Below are 15,796 nucleotides of genomic sequence, written 5' to 3'. Positions count from 1 at the left end.
TAATGTGAAACGGTACCAAAAACAGTTACTAAGGTAAAAAGATACCAACAGCGGTTACAAATATGTAAATATATAATGGTTCATTAATAATTTATATTGTTCCTATTTAATTAAGGATAAACATGTATTTTATTAGGCTACTCATATGATCTATAAGTAGGGGAGTCAGTTCTTCCAGGAGGACTATTGATTCTATTCCAAGAGAGTTGAAGCTATTGTGGACTTCCTCTTTCTCTCTCTTACTCACATTCTCTCGCTATTCTCTTTTCTTTATTCCTCTCATCCGTCCGATGCTCTATCCTTTGAATGTGAGCCGAAGAACATTTAGGAATTCAATATCTTAAAAAGGTTTAGTGATTGTGGAGTCATGCCTTTAAAAAGAAGAGCGTGTCACATAGAAGAAACTCACTTAGGGGAAACTTCTAATAACTATTACGTTTGAGAATTTATGCAACAACGAATTCAGAAATTTCAAGATCAAATAGTGAGCCAGATGGAAAAACTGAGCAGTGTGATGCTCGAGGGGAGAGCACAATTTCTTCCACAACCTAATCCTCAAGCACCTGAACCCCAAAGCCATCAGATGACCCAATGAGCCAAACTAGTGGAATAATCCCAATACCATGATAGTGTTGGATCCATGCCAAGGAACATACCACAACCGGGACAATTGAAAGAATACCTTCGACTAAAGAATGCATTCTTCCGACAGATTATTGATGCATAGTTCCTCAAAAAGTTCAAGGTTCCATCTTTGGAGTTATATAAGGGTTGGAGTGATCCGATCAATCTCATTACATTCTTTGAGCCAGGTATATGCCTTCTCAAACTTTTTTATGCATGGAAGTATTGATTGTTCTAGAACACGCTGAAGGATACAGATCTTAGGTGTTGAATGGACTCCAGTTTGGAATTATTACTTCCTCTGCAGAGTTCAAAAAGTTGTTTATGACATCGTTTGCTAGTGCCTAAAAGCCCCATAAGGATTTGGAAGCTCTATGGCACGTAGAGCAGAGGCAAAAAATGTCATGAAGTTCCACAAGGAGATGCTAGAGGTATAGAATATGGAGCCGACAATCACAAAGGATTCCCTGGCATAAGGGCTGAAGAGTGAGACGTCCAACTATTACTTGCCAACTATCACATAGGATTCCCACTTTAAGTACTTCCTAGGTTTACGAAATCCCGACACTTTCGCTGAACTTCTAGAGTTGGCCAATCAAAAAATTATGGGAGTCTCCTTTTCCTTCAGTCAGTCGATCACTAGCCTAACCAATGGGTGCTGGTGGATTCTCGTGAGGAACCCTCTAAGAGCGAGCTACTTTCCCTCCAAAAGTGGTGATTGAACATTCCTCCAATTTATCGCCGCCCGAAGGACCTCAAATTGGTCCACCATCTGCACTCGCAGCTCCTGCAAGTCCTAGATGCCTTGACGCACTGTCTCTCTATTCAACTCTGTGGATGCTACGTCTCTCTGCAAGGTTTCTACTTCGTAATTTGCTTTGCTTCTCTTATGGGCATGTCCACACTCACTGTACCTCATTTTAGGATGTTGAATCCTAAGTTGCAATTCGGAAATACACATCTCGAGAGTTAGAGCCGAGAGAAGGAGAAGGAGAGAGAGAGTGAATAACGCATGTTGAGAGTTCAGATAAAGGTCCTTTATTCATCTTTTTATCTCTTATTTATAAAGGTCTAATTGTACAACACTAGAAATAAGGGAACAATTATGAAAATCACTCTTAATGCAATCAATATTGATTTGCGTTACAACTTGAGTGAATTACAATGGCTATAGATCAGTCGATCTGTTGAGTTCGGTCGACCGTAGCAATCAGTTGCATGAAGATTTCTCCAATCGAGGGAAAATGATCGATTGATTAATTTTGACTGGTCGATCCTACGAGAGACTCGTGTAGCAGGGACAGCAAGCCTAGCCCGCCGACTGGATCCATCAACACCGTATATTGAGTGACTTGACTTGAGCAGTCGGTCGTTAGCTGAGTTGGTCCCCGAGAAACCTCTGGGTCCTTATGGAAGGTCTGTCGGTTAGATTTGTCAACATCATATGTCGGTCAACTCAACCGAGTAGTCGGTCGTCATATGGGCTGGTTCAGATTATATTATTTGGTTCGAGATTTAAATTGTTGGATCATCATCTACAAAACAGGACAAAAATATCAGCAAAAAAATTACCCAAATATTAAAATGATATTATTGTTATCCCCTTCAGCGATTTATAAAAACAAAAAACTCAACGTTAGGTTTATTTTATAAAAAAAAAAAAACGATACCTGCTTAAAAACTGACTGCCCTTTGGTAAAATTTAATTAGGTTAGCTGTATTAAAAGATCAAAGGCCGTTTACCGGCCCTCAATTCTGTTTAATTTTTCAGCGCTCCACTCGATAATTACATGACGCCTCTTAATTTTTTCATTTTCTACTCATTATTTAAGAAATTCGTCGACCTTCGCAGCATCTGCCATTTGTCGCTCGCCATTTGGCAATCGTCATATTTGTTTTTTATTGGAGGAAAACGGAAAAGGGCTGTTAAAAAATGCACATTCGCCAAATGCATCACATAATTAATTATATAATAATTAAAATATTTTTTATGTGTATTAATCCTCCTTTTATTTCACAGTAATTCATTATAATATGCGAAGTAACGAGCATTAGTTCAATAACTGGTAGAAAGTCGCTGTGAAATGTATTTGAAAATGCATGAAGGTTCTATGTTAGTCAAACAAATTTCAAGTTTACTTGGGTCACCTAGTTTGTTGGTATTAGAAGCATCGTCAAGAGAGCGAGATTTTATAATTCAAGGGAGAAGCAAAATCCATCATTCAAATTCAGATATATTGATCTTCAGATATAAAGTCCATACCTGTCCATTTTTTCTCAAAATAAAATTTAAAGTAGATACATCCATGATTTGAAGGTTCTTTAAGATTAAGGATGCAACGAAGTTTTTTCAATGATAGTGATATAATTTAGAACTGTATATATGGGTTCATGATTGTACATCGAGAATCTAACTACATGAATCTCGAGTAAGTTCAACAGATCACACAAAGAAGATACTAAAGGACCGCAATATCACAGTTGTTGAATGACCAAACTATCCATTATCACTTCATTCGGTTGGATCATGGGTCAACCAAGTGAAAGTACATCTGAGCTAAGGAACACTGTACATCTGAATCGCTAAGACTCAACAGATTATGGGCCACTCTTAGAGAAGATCAACAATAGATTATAGTGATACACCCTCTGCCTGATTAAATAAACATTTACTAAGGATAAGGAAATCTTCATTAAGGGTTCCCTCCGGAAAACGACCAAAGATCCATCAACCGATTAAAAAAAAATTAGGAGACCGATTTATTACAAATATGAAACAATGCCAGTATTTGTTGCTAATGAGAAACGGTACCAAAAACAGTTACTAAGGTCAAAAGATCCCAACAACAGTTACAAATATGTAAAGATGTAATGGTTCATTAATAATTTGTATTGTTTTTATTTAATTAAGGATAAATATGTATTTTATAGGATACTCATATGATCTATAAATAGGGGAGTCATTTCTTCCAGGACTATTGATTCTATTCCAAGAGAGTTGAAGCTATTGTGGACTTCCTCTTTCTCTCTCTTACTCACATTCTCTCGCTATTCTCTTTTCTTTATTCCTCTCATCCGTCCGATGCTCTATCCTTTGAATGTGAGCCGAAGAACTTTTAGGGATTCAACATCTTAAAAATGTTTAGTGAGCGTGGAGTTATGCCTTTAAAAAGAAGAGGAGCGTGTCACATAGAAGAAACGCACTTGGGGGAAACTTCTAATAATTATTTTGTTTGAGCATTTATGCAACAACGAATTCAGAAATTCCAAGATCAAATAGTGAGCCAGATGGCAGAACTGAGCAGTGTGGTGCTCGAGGGGAGAGCACAACTTCTTCCAGAACCTAATCCTCAAGCCATCAGACGGCCCATTGAGCCAAACGAGTGGATAATCTCAATACCGTGATAGTGTTGGATCCATGCCAAGGAACATACCACAAGCGGGACAAATGAAGGTATACCTCCAACAAAAGAATGCATTCTTCCGATAGATTATTGATGCATAGCTCCTAAAGAAGTTCAAGGTTCCATCTTTGGAGTCATACGAGGGTCGAAGAAGATGACTGAGATGGGTCATTCAGATCAAATCCTATCCATATTACAGGGATAATGCCAATAATACTGGGTCAAGAATCGATCAGAAGAGTAGATCAAAAGAGCCTCCACTCACAGAAGTACAGTGCCATTGCTTCTGTCTCAAAGCAGGAGCCCCAGCCCTCGATCATCTTTACTAATGTTGATTCTCCCTCTACAGGAAATTTCTACAGCGTCACCATCATCTTTAAAGTGATGATTAATAACTACCAAGTGGGTAAGATCTTTGTTGATAAAGGCTGTTTGGGTAACATACTATTCAAATCTTCTTTTGATAAAATGAACCTATCAACCGCTCACCTAGTTGCATCGACTAGCTCTTTGTATGGGTTTTCCAACAAGAGAGGCATCACTTGTCATAATTGGGCTGTCAGTCACCAGGGGAGAGGATGTCAGCCAATTTACAAATATGGAGGAGTTCTTGGTGATGGATGCATCACTATTTAAAAATTTTATAGCTATGGTATCTACATACCATGTGACAGTGAAATTTTCATGTGATAGGAATATTGTGACCTTGCCCGGAAATCTAGATCTATCTTAGACATGCTACCTCAGTTAACAAGTAGTGTGGAGCAAGAAGTGTTGGGAATACAACACTAATGGGTAGGGGAAAGATGTACAATTAGCTCAAAGATCGTGAATTGCTTGAAAGTCTAATCGTAGTTTAGCTCGGATCGAACCATTTGAGCTGAGCTATGAGCCAAATTAAAGGATAAAATTTATTTCAATCTGATTTTTATCTGTCCCCGACTCAGATTGGGATCAAAGTAAATTCTTTTGTATTTACATATATATCATCTAAATTTTTAGTTTTACATGCATAATGCATTCCAGCTCATTTGGTGAGGTCCTTTTTGCTAGAGTGGAGTGGCAGGGGTTGGACTTCCCTCGTTTCACAAAAAAATAAATTTTTCTAGTGAGTTAACCGGGAGGGCCAAGGTGGGTTTGAGCCAAACTGATCTGTCTCTTAAGAAAAAAATGTCATTCGAGCCAACTCATTTACAACTCGAGTTAGCTCATTTACAATTCTAGTTAGCTCAAAAATCAGATTGATGTACACTGGATCAGATTAAAATTTGAAAGATTGATCCATGATTTGATTTTGATCCATTTAAAAATATTTTAATCCTATTTTGAGTCCCCCTGGATTGGCTTAAAATTGAATCATTCACACTCTTCCAAAGAGGGTTTTGAAACTGACAAAACAACCATCAAGATCCCCACCAAATTTGGCGAACCTGGTAAAATTTTTCCTAATTAGTGAAACTTCCAATGTAGAGCACAAGGATTCCTTGATCCATACTCTCCAGAAGCACCATGACATTTTTTTTCTTGTCAATTGCTAAGATGCCAAGCATTATAATAGATGTGGCATGTTATCACCTCAACATTAATTAAGTTGCCCAACAAGTGAAGCAAAAGATCAGGTCATTGACTATAATTTTGGCTAGCTTGATTTTGTGAGGAGGTACAGAAGCTCAAGGAGGCAGACTACATCCCGGAGGTATAATATCCCTCCTGGATATCAAATGTTGTCATGGTATGGAAGTCTAATGAAAAATGGAGGATGTACATAGACTTAAAAAAATTTGAGTGCAACTTACCCCAATTATGATTGCCCCTTATAGAGGCTCGATGCGCTGGTGGTTTTGTAATCAGACATTCAGTCATGAGTTTATTGGACGCTTTTTACAGCTACCACCAAGTCAAGATACACTCGACCGATGATGAGAAGAATGCTTCCATTACAAGTGAGGGATTCTATAGTTATACCATAATGTCCTTTGGGATGAAAATTTTAGGGCTACTTACCAATGTCTTATCAATGTAATATTTACAGAACAAGAATGAAAGAATATTGAAGTTTATGTTGATGATGTTTTAGTTAATAATGGGTCGATCGAATGACATATAAATGATTTAAAAGAAACCTTCCAATACTTTTAGGAAATATAATATTAAATTGAATATGTTGAAATGCACATTTGGAGTATCCACTAAAAAATTCCTAGAATATCTTCTAACTCCCAAAGGAATGAAAGCTAATCTGAAGAAAGTAAAGGCACTCTTGAATATGTTTTTTTCACAGAGTATTAGAGAAATACAAAAGTTAACTGGTTGAATAACAACACTCAGTAAATTCATCTCCAAATCTGGTGAAGTGTTGTTTTCTTCAAAATAATGAGGAAAGCCAAAAAAAAATTGAATGGTTGACCAAATGTGAGCAAGCAGTCCATAGCCTAAAAGATTCACTAGCCCAGTCTCCATTGCCATAATGCCTAAAGCTGAAGGAAGAACTTTCGCTATATCTAGGATTCGGCCTGGAAGCCATCAATTTTGTCTTAGTTTGGGAGGAACTAGAAAAACAATTCCCCATCTACTACACCAGTTGGGTCCTTGGGGGAACATAGGTTAGTATCTAATTATGAAAAAGCTAATATTTATATTAATTTTCTTAGCTTGTAGGCTCTGGTCATATTTTCAAATGCGCCTGATTAGAGTAATTACCATACATTTGCTCAAATCTATACTCACTTGGTCGGAAAATTTTGGTTGACTCTTAAAGTGTGTTGTAGAGCTTAGTGAGTATGATACTATTTACATTACCAGAACAATGATTAAGGCTCAAGCTTTGGCTGATTTTCTAACTAACTTCTCCAAACAATGTTTTTTCAAGTGACAGAGCTAAAGTAGGCAATCAAACTCGAACTCTAAATGTTGTTGAGGCCTCAAGCTTGACAACTGCGCCAATTAGGCTAGTGCTATGCAGCCTAGAAGAAGAGCAACTCTATCATTCAATCATCCTCAAGTTTGAAGTTACAAATAATCAGGAAGAATATGAGAGCATTAATATCTAGATTATGCTTAGCCCTTGAAATGGGCATCCAACATCAATTAATTAAGTTAGATTCTTAATTGGTGATGAATCAAGTTAATGTATAATTGAATGCTTAGGATGAGATGATGGTCAAATACTTGTACAAGGCAAAGCGTAAATACTTCTGAATTGAACACATTACATGAGAGGAAAACCAAGTGGTTGATCTTCCTTCAAATAAAGTCTACATTGGATAACGGATGTTACAAAGAATTTTTCGACCAGCCATAGAGGAGTTAGAGGAAATGGAAGTGGAAGATGGAAGTGCCAAGTGTTGGATGGATTTTACATCCAATTCTTATAAAATGGAAAGATCCCTGAAGAAGTAACTGAGCCAAGGAGGATCAAATGTAAGACCACACAATACCTCATCATCGGAGATAAGATCTTCCAAAGGATAGCCACTTCATTGCTTCTGAGATGTGTGAAAGAAATGAGGCAAAAAAAAAAAATTCTCCAATTTGTGCTTTCTAGCAAATGTTACAGCCATTCTGATAGAAAAACCTTGGCACATCCTGATCAGAGGCAAGTCTAATTCTAGCTGACCCTCATGAAGGATGCAGAATAATTCTCCCAAAGATGCATGAATTTCTTGTAGTATGCTCTATTATAGCACCAACTGATCTAAACGCTGAAACTAATAGTAAGTTTCTGGCCTTCTGCTATTTGCTGACTTGATAGTCTTGGTTTTTTCCTCTATCAAAAAGGCTAGCAAAAGTTTTTCTTAATAACCATGAATTTTTTTTCCAAGTGATAGATGCAAAAGCGCTCCTCAAATTACCACAAAAGTCCTCCAAAACATTATTTTGGATAGATTCATCTGTCTACATGGCTTACCTTTGAGACTTATCAGTAAGAATGAAAGCCAATTTGTTAATCAGGGAGTAAGAAATTCCATAAAATTCAAATAATCAATCTTAAATTTTTGTTTATGCATCATCCTTGGACGAACGAACAAGCAGAGGCTGCAAACAAAGTCATCGTAAACCTTCTATGGAATAAAGTCAAAGGAACAAGAAGCGATTGAATGGACTTTCTCCCATTCATCCCATGGGTCATTCAAACCACATAATCCTCAACAGCTAGGCAAACAACTTATATGATTTCACATGGAATGGAAGTGATGTTACCCGTCGAATACTATCGTCATAGCCCATGAGTTGTCACGGCTACATCCTTCGATTAGGAAAATCTTACTGACTGACAAGAACTAAATGGTAAAGGATCGATGCTTGCCCTTGATCAATTAGAGGAATTTTGAGCCAATGCAGCACTCTGACAAGAAGACATATAGAGAAGAACCACTCGATATTACGACAAGAATGTCTTAGAAAAAACATTCACACTTAGCGATCTATTTCTAAAGAAAGATGATCCAACTACACGAGACAATTGGTTGACCACATTGATAGGCCCGTTCATCATGAATCAACAAGTCTCCAGAAGAGCTTACAATGTAAAATCATACACTATAAGAAAGCTTCACTGAATGTGAAGCAGAAACGATCTCAAAAAAATCTTTTCTTAAAAGAAACTACATTGTACCAGCACTTGAGAAAATAGTTTTACTACTCTCATGCTTATAAATTTTATTTCATATGAATTTTATTTTAGATGAAATTTTATTTAATTTTTTGTACTTTAAGAAAAACTAATTGAACGATTTCAATCTCAAATTTAAACAATGCTTAGGGAATTTAAAGATCGATGAACCTCACATCGTGATAGTACGTAGAAAATTATAGTACCCTAAGAAGATGATAAAAAAAAACATTCTGACACTCAGTATTGAGAATAAATTTTGAGAGGTAGTTACTTGCCAGTAACGACAAAGCTCCACAAATAGTTCTGAGAAAACCATCACAAAAAATTATCATCAACTACCTCCCTACGAGCTGTAGATCGATCGAATGAAAATTTTGTATTCGAACAAACAAAACATAGGTCCACCTAGGATTTGACACTCGAAACAAACTGACTCGCTGCATAGCGCTCAAACAACTGACAAAAATTTTGAACGATCGACAATGATACCACTATGTTCGTTTAGCCCACATGAACAAAATTAACCATTAAATCATGAGCAACAAAAATGGAGACTCGAGCCAAACGAGCACAACAAATTAATTTAAGTATGGCAAACGAAATCACAACTTAAGAGAAAAAAGATTATACGTAGGAAAAAAAACTATCATGAACATTATTTTGATTATATATATATATATATATATTTATTTATTTATATCAGCCCGTTGATGTTATCTTATTATTTACATATCTTACGCTTAAAACATTCATATTTACAGACATTTGTTTTGCATCACATAAGAAGTACTCCCATCACTATCTTTTTAAAAGTGGATTGCATGAGGGATGATCGGAGCTCGTATCATAGCCTCGGACTATTCCTTTATATATATATATATATATATATATAATTAATTAATACAAGTCTCCAAGTCTAAGGGACACGTTATCACCACTGGGCTCTTCTTCGGGTTCAAATGCAGAAGGCGCATCAAAAAGATCTTAAATTTCTTTTGTCAGAGTACTTGGGGTTGACCAATCCTACTCTCACAAATTGAACAACTATTATTTTCCTGCCCTCTTCCATGTATTTGACTTTAATATCAAGGAATTCCTCGCTGTCTTCATTATGGCTATCTACTTGGACAATATGGAATTTTCTTCTTGAACAACGAACTCCCACTCGGATACTATTTCTAAATCTACCTTTTTATCCCTCAATTGGGCGTCTACCTAAGCTTTCGTAATGGTCACTGCTTGCACCTGCTCCCGAAATTTCCTTGCTTTAGCCTTGGCATTCACTGCTCTCTCTCTTAAGACTATGTAGAGCGAAGTCATATGATGTGTCGAAGCCTACCCAAGTAGTTACAAGTGATCAACTAAATGACAAATTTCAATACGGAAGAGGTTGTCCTAATGTTTTTCTAGGCAAGCTGACTCTCGGATGTTCCCAATGGTTATAGCAAACTTAACAAACTTGGAGTTCAGGGGGAACCAATCCCTCTCAACAATTATTAGCCCAAAGCTAGAATCCAAATTCATGAAGACCTTCTGTTGCTTCTTCTGCAAGGGAATCAGGTGTTCCTTACCTCCTTTCTTATTTCTTGGTGTCAAGGGAAGGAAAAAATTAGAGTGAAGCCAAAAATTTGCGCTTTCGTCTGCTTTCAGCTTTTCTGATTGACATGGGGTCCCTTTCCGTGCTTTCTTATAAACCTTCCACATCAATTGCTTTCTTCGGTGCTGAAGGAGATTTTAGAAATTATTGACTGGCTTTACCACTCTTGAACATAGGAATGTTACCTAAAGTTAACGGTCAAGAAACATTCTTTATGGATGGACGTTCTGAGGACTCCCCAGTCTTTGATCCAAAGGAAGGAGGTTGTTCCTCTTGGTACTGGTCACTCGAATAACCTTAATTTATTAAGGCAATTCCTTCAATTAATATCAATTCTTTAATAACTTTTTTATAAATAACAATTAAACTTTAAGAGACCCTTGTTGGGTGACCCTCTTCTGTCTCCTTTTCCACATCTCTTTGAGGAGAGGAAACTATCCTCTTTATTTCTCGGTTCCTTCAAAATTTAGGCAGCCTTGTCTAACTTCCTTTTCTCCTTTACTTCATCTAAAGTGGGCCGCAGCTTGGCAGACCGTATTTGCTTGGGTTCAACACCTGAGTGAGAGTTATGGGATTAGTGTATTAAACTACCAAAAGTTGCTTACTCAAGATGACTGATTTTAGTGCCTTGAATTGGGTCAGAAGCACCTTCTTCTTTTTAAAGAAGCCAATGGTCGTCTTGGTGGTGATGCTACAGTCTTTGCGGGAACACCTCAGGAAAGAAAACTTTCAAACTATGATTTTATTCTCTAAATTGATCAAATTGAATTGCCGGGTTGAGCCAAAAACTACATACCCATCTGCTTCTACTCTAAAATAGAACATATGATAGGAATCTAGATCCAAAACAAGTAAATCACATAAGTCATAATCGATGTGATGGAGTTCAATCTAACCTGGACTGGGATAACTCTCTAATGGTTGAAAATAAATTAAAACTCTATGCAAATAGGTAGTTGGATTCCTCACCAGAATTGGCCCTTGTAGAAGATCAAGTTGACCCCCATATAATCCATTGCTTGAACCTCTGGCTCTTTTTGTTTGAGCACGAAACTTAGTACATACACGCAAGTGTTGTCTAACAGCTCCACATCAAAAGTTGTCAGTGTCGATTGCTATCTAACCCTCACCAATCCAAACACTTGATGAGAGTATTTAGAGGTCATAAAGCTCTGGGAGAAACCAACCCAAAGGAAGGAGAAGTAAAAAAAAATGAAAGTATTTACTAATTCTTCGCTTAACCCATTATATAGTGTACGTAAGGAATCAGACTTCAAAGATGCACATTAATTTGTCATAAAATCAAAGATATTCAATAGTGATATTTCCTTAAATTTGATAAAAATTATACTTTTGTTTATGATAAAAAAATTTAACAGTTGGGTCATTGGTCGTCGTAGGCAGCACTGGACCACAACTCATCAAACTTGCATACAATGCATGCCACTCAATTTTATATTTATCTATTCTCTCTTCTTCTACCCAAACGTGATAGATCGAGCTAGCTTCTTGGACTACCGCCTATTCATTCTAGAGAGTCACCACTTCATCCTTGAGGATCATCATTTCTACATAGAGGACAATCAATTTTTTTTCTTAAAGTCTGATATGACAGTCTCTCTCTAAGGGCCTACAACTCAGCCAAAGAAATCCACAATTTAATCTATGCATCATGCCAATAACTCATGGGAGCCCCACCGACCACCTATTTCCCGCTCAATGTTAGTAGGAGGCAGTAGATAGAAAAATGTCACTTCAATTAGGGCATGGGTAGAAGGTCCAATAGCTTTCTCTAGTGCAGGAGGTTGCCCAACCTCTGTGTATAGAAAATTGTTGATTTGTACAGTCTCATCTGCAACATCAAATGAGGTATCATTAGAGTAGATGAGTAAGCCAAACAATAAAGAAAATTTAATTTAGTGATTAGTCTCTCATCTCCGACATATGGAGACTCTTCAAGGTAGAAAGAAAGCCATCATCCTGGATAGCTTACTTAATTGAAGACTAAAGAATAACACCTTCTGACAGTAAAGTTTGCACTCCACCTTCATCATTTCGTGTTCTTTGGGTGGCAGCTAAGTGGGTCAATGACTAATCAAATAAGTATGGCATTGAACAAAGTTTCTTAATCAATGATATAGACTTTTGTGGTTGTCACTAGATCACTGATCCTCATTGACAATGTTATTGATCCAAGAGCTCTTTCTCCTTTTTGATAAATCCTCTTACCAACATTTTATTAGTTGTAAGCTTATGAGTGTCGATGTCCAAGCATGCTAATGTACGTAGATTCATTATTTGATTGAGGCTCCTAGATCCACTAACACAGGGGAGCATGAGTCTATCAATATTAAATGAAATGTATAGATGACAATTGTGGTCAGCGGTGCCAAGAAACAAGTATTCACCTGTAAAGATCATTATGGATTTTTCCTTTAATGAAAAAAAACTCGTCTAAGGAGATGCTAGCCAATTGTGCTAAGAAAATTGTTGGATCAAGTAAAGCCTTGATCAAGGTTTCTCTCATCTTCTTTAACAGGATCATAGCGTCGTAGATACTAAGTTTTGCAGGCAACATCCGAAGATGGGTTAGAACATTGTAATCCACTTTATTGTTCATCCTCTTAGCTTCTTCCCCAACAGGTGCATCTTCTATTGATAAAATCGACTCTTCTTGAATGACCAATTGTTTTCCTTATCTTTTGGAGCCATCCTCCTGGGTCACTTTTTCTACTTCTTAAATTTACTTCTGTTATTTCTTCCACCTTTTGTGTTGGACCTAGAGTCTTCTCTTCTATAGTGATGGTTGGTTCTTCTGGAGTTGTTTCTTCTGAATCTGAGAGTTCCAAGTCAATTGTAATCAGTATTCCTCAGAGTTCAAATACGGGTGCTTCAATCCCTTAGCTATCGTAACCTATTTTGTTAATTTTCTCCTTAATTATATTGGTGCATTCACTGGGGTCTTTTTTGTTCAAGGATTTTCATATGAATTGAAATTCAAATTAGATTGGTTGTCAGTTATGTGATCAATAGAGACTGCCGAAACATAGCTGAACTCATAACTCTTTGCATTATAAGTTCCCTAAGGAACTAGAGATACTCATACAGAGTCAGTGGTTTGAGGGATTTTTCCCCCAAATCCAAAACAACCAATCGAGAATAGACAACCCCTACTCTACTCTTTGCATTATTGGTCTACACTTCCATGATGATCTTCTTTATCCCCTACTCTACTCTTTGCGTTATTGGTCTACACTTCCATGATGATCTTCTTTATCTTCTATTGTTGTGGCTTTTTATGTGTGATTGACCATATTGGCTTGGCAAGTTCCAGGCTTTGGAAGGAGGCTTGCACTGAAGCGACCTGAATCTGATCTAATATCTTCTAGGAGGATCTAGTCCAATCTGTAATCCACCCATTATCTATTGCATAAGGATCGATCAGAATGGTTGGCTAAACCAAAATCACATTGACAAAACCCTTTTTAGATTCTTTCAAATATTCTTTCAAAATTGTTATACTTCCATTCCTGTAGTTCCTCTTGAGCCATTCCTTGAAATTATAGCAATCCTCTTTGGTGTGCTTGAGTGGTCTGTTATACAAGCAATATGATGGGTGATCCTCCTTATAAATTTATTTTGGCTTCTTCGGCTCAGGTAATCTAAACCCGGGATTCTTAATCAAATTTCAAAATATTTTCCCCACTTCCTCATTTTTTAAAGAATATACTTCGTTCAACCACTCAGTCATAGTAGGGCCATGACCTCCCTCTATTCGGTAGGGTTTCTGTTAGAATGGCTACTGACCATACTGTTGATTGTGTTGTTGTTTATAATGCTGGCTAAACTGCTAAGTATGATTTTGGTTGTACTGTTGTGGATGCTGGTAAATCTGTTGAGGCTGCTCAACTTGAATCTGCATTGGCTACTTGCCTATATCTATCACTGCCACTATTCTAGACTTCTTTTGAAATTCCTTCACCGGCTTTGGCTTTTCGTCCTTCTTTGGAAATCTAAGTTGTTTAGCCTCCTCTTGCAAACTACCGATCTTGTTGAGTAACTTTTTGAATGTTTTGATTGTAAATTGCTTAAGCAAGAATGCTACTGGATCGTGGATACTCTTGAGTGGGATCTCAATTGCATGTTGTTATTGTAATTGTGGCTCACACTTCATGCTGAGGTTTATCTAATGTAAATATATTCCACCAAAGTCTTTGTAGGTCTTTGTTGCTCTACCACAAGATCACCTACGATGATGTGCTGCTGAGCTCTGACAAATCTCTTGATAAATAAGTTCTCTATTTTGTGAATGTTTTAATTGAGCCATTGGGTAACTCACATACCATTCAAAGGTGGCTTTTAGGAGATTGCTCATGAACTGGTGAAGCAACAGTACTTTATTACCCCCCACATTGCAGCAGCTTACCCAAAAGTGTGCAACGTGCTATCGAGGGTTCCCAGTTCCATCGAAGGTCTTGAATGTCAGTGGTATGATACACCAAAAATATAATCATTTTTAGACCCATATTTTATACTCATTGTTGGTGATATTGAACTTTAATGGAATGTATTTTTCATGTTTTATTGCAGATTGTTAGTTTTTAGGACTTGGAGCAAAAATGAAGCAAAAAGGATGAAATTTAGAGTCAAAATGGAAATTTTAAAAATTATTCAGCACCAGACTGGGCGCAAACGACACCGTTTGATAGAGAAGACAGATTTAAATAGATGGCAGTGCAGACACTGTTTCTAGAAGATTCGACAAATTTGGACGCTTTTTGAAGAGTTTTTGGATGCACCTATTGGAGAACCGGCCCTAGGCTCTATTTAGAACCGAAATTGATCAGATAAGACCCCCCTTTGCACCTCTTCATGCTCCTCTGCTCGTTCTTAGTTGTTCTTCGCCCCTTTTCGTGCCACTTTACATCATTCTACACTATTCCACACCATTAGTCATTTATTTTATTTATAGTTTTGAATTTATGTGGTGAGTTTAAGTGTGAATTACTCTCTAAGAAGTGTTGGAGAGGGAGAGAAGCGAGAGATTTTTTCTTCCAACATTTTGTAAGAGAGGTTACAAAGGATTTTCTTTGAGAAAGTGTTTCAGATAAGTGTTGTTTGTTTATTATTGTTGTATGAACTTTCTTTTATATATGAAATATATGTTTTGTTGTATCTTTCTCCCAACTCTGAGATATGGTGAAATAAATAGATAATTTGGATGTGTCAATGTTAAAATTTAAAATAAATTGTGATGGTTTTTCAACTCCGCTCTTAATTTACTTTTCTATTTGGCCAATTGAATTGTTAAAATATGTTGTGAAACATATGATCCGAGAAATGAAATATGAGTTCTACAACAGAGTGAGAAGCACATTTAAGTCCACGAGGAGTATTTCATTCATGGAATTAAGTGCAAATGAATAGGGAAATATACTTTTTTGGGTGTAGAATTGGAGATTTTTAGGGTGATTGGCTATAATCCTCAATTCAATCTTAGTGTTTAAAAACTAAAGCGGGAGTTAGCCTTCAGGGGAAGGGAAGTGAGAGCTCTGA

The sequence above is a fragment of the Phalaenopsis equestris genome, unplaced genomic scaffold, assembly GCF_001263595.1.
Source record: "Phalaenopsis equestris unplaced genomic scaffold, ASM126359v1 Scaffold001160, whole genome shotgun sequence".
NCBI lineage: Eukaryota > Viridiplantae > Streptophyta > Magnoliopsida > Asparagales > Orchidaceae > Phalaenopsis > Phalaenopsis equestris.
This window is presented reverse-complemented; position numbering follows the sequence as displayed.